Here is a 2540-nt window from a genome sequence, read left to right on the forward strand (position 1 = left end):
CCCTAATCTAGGTGGCCAGAAGAAGGGAAAACAATTCTTTTTAGGTTATCCTATCCACAGATAAATAGTATCAGAGGAAGTAAAGCCACTTGTAGTGTATCCATTCTGCAGCACAGTTTATTTATTTTATTTATTTATTTATTTATTTAATTTGTATACCGCCCTTCTCTTAGCAGGGCAGAGAAGGTGGGTGTGGGGCCTAGCATGGAGACTCTGAGAGACAGGATTCCTGGGTTTTCTGAAATGGGGGCTAAATTGATTAGAATAGTGGTACTTGTGCTTTTGTTTGGGGGGGGGGTTTGCACTGTAGAAGTCCTTGGCTTTTTTCCCAGCTCTGGGAAATGGGGAGGAGGTAGTGTATATCACCAATTTCTCTCCCTGCTGGTTGCTGACATTTCCCTGGCAAAGAGACACATGCGGAGGTGTCTGGAAAAGGAACAGAAACAAAAAAAATATATGTAAGGGGGCCCCCTGCACCCCCTATTTAGTGTTCACCCCTGTAGGGAAACAGAGGCTTTGTAAGAAAGGATACGTGGAAGAGGAAAAACAACTGGAAAAGCAAAGGTTTGCCACCTGGAAGTGTAGCCCCTGTTCCATCCTGTGTCCAGTTTCCCTGTTGTAACTCCTTAGACTCTCGTCATAGTTTCTTCCCTGTCTTAAAGTACATCCTGCCTCTGTTGGGCAATTAATGTGAAGTCTTGTGAGGAAAAAGGAAAAAGGATTTGGAATTTGGGCTCTCAGGATTTTGATAGGTCAAATTGTAATTCATATTATCTCCTGGAGGACCTCTTTCTGAAATGGCCAGGAGATAAATGTGTCCCTTTATACAGAGCACACACACACAAACACACACCAAGCAGCCTGTTTCAGCTCACAGAGCAAGGTGTTAAGGCTATAGATGGAATATTTGGAGATCCCATTTTTTCTTGGCTATATCTTGTGAAATGATAATAGAAGTGTATGCGCAACAGTATTAAGAATACAACAAGTCTGATGCATATTCTGGACTGCATCAATAGAAGACTTATCAAAAGACATTTGCCAGCTGTTTCCCCATCCCTCTGTTGAAACAGCTGGCCTTCTGCAGTAGCTACTCTGAGGGGCAGAGCTGGTGAATGGAGAATGTGACAGTTGCTAGGCAACCATATCCTACAGCCACTGGTAGATTTAGGCCTGGCAACAGAAGCCTAGTCTACAGTCGGTTCTTGCAACCTGGTGCCTGGTGCCCCCCAGATGTGATAAGAGTATAAGGATGTTGAAGCCTATTCTAAAATTTGCCTGGCATTTCTCTTCCCGGTAATGAAATAGCTGTCCTAGGGAATATGCTTTTCCTATGTTTAGGCTGTCACTTTCTAATTTGAACCCTAGTTCCGTAGCTACCAATGGCGTGAGAGGTGAGGCAGGGGAGGTTTTCCTACCTGTTTCTTCCCTATCTTAAGGTCCATTCTGCCTCTGTTAGGCCATTAATGTGAAGTCTTATGTGGAAAAAGGGGCACTAAACCCCAGAGGAACAGGGAGGAATTATGGCTGCCTTATCTCCAATAGCAGTTGGATGATTTAATGTGTCTCAGGCTTGGCTTGCAATGTGGCAACCCTAATTCCTATTTAAAATTAAGTTCCTTCAAGTAGATGTGCACGTATTCCTGGCATGTTCTTGGCAATCATATGGAAGAACTGGAATTACCAGGTGATTTTTCATTCAGGTACTATCAGATCCATCCTGCTTAGCTCCAAGCCTAATCAGGGTTGGACAAGTGCTGCAGTCTGCAAGAGACACCTGCCTTTAAAGAAAACCCAAGTCTGGCTCCTATGCCAACTGCTCACCCATGATGGGGTAAAGGCGGAGGCCATCCGATTATCCGCTTGTAGAACACCAAAAAACAAAAACAAAAACCCCACAGCAGTATTAAGTTATGCCTCTGTGAAAAGCACTTGTGGTCCACTGTGTCCTTTAAAGTCCCAAGGGGAAATTACCTCATTGAATGACTTCAAAGTCTAATGCTTTTAAACAAGCTGCCCTGCAATTGATGAGGTCAACTTTTTTGTCTGCCTGTCTAGCCAAGGCAGCATTCACACAGCCCAGCCTAATCTGGTACTGGTAATTTATTTATTTATGAAATTTATTTGCCACCCATCTCCTATCCAATGACTCTGGGCGGTTTACAGCAAAATCCACCAGGTTCCATTTTAGCTAAATGTCCAGGTCAGTTTTCTTCTACAGTAGTTCAACTATCTCAAATTTCTATTTTACCATTTGAGACACTGGAACTCTTTCAGGGGCTTGCATACGGGCCAGTTTCATAGTGTGGAGGGAACTGATGTGGGTCAGAATCATACTAGACCAATTCCATAGTGGGAGGGCTGGCTTTTTGGAACTGCCTCCTTCCTGAGGCTAAGAAATTGCCTTATTCCTCGGTTCTTGATGCCCTTACAACAGGTTCCAGGATTGTTGGTTAGGCAGCTCTATAGTTTTATTATTATTTTTGTCTTGCTGCAAAACAAGCAAGATACTAATCAGCTCAGATATTTGCAAAGTCCAC

This window comes from Vipera ursinii (genome assembly GCF_947247035.1).
Source record: "Vipera ursinii genome assembly, chromosome: 2".
NCBI lineage: Eukaryota > Metazoa > Chordata > Lepidosauria > Squamata > Viperidae > Vipera > Vipera ursinii.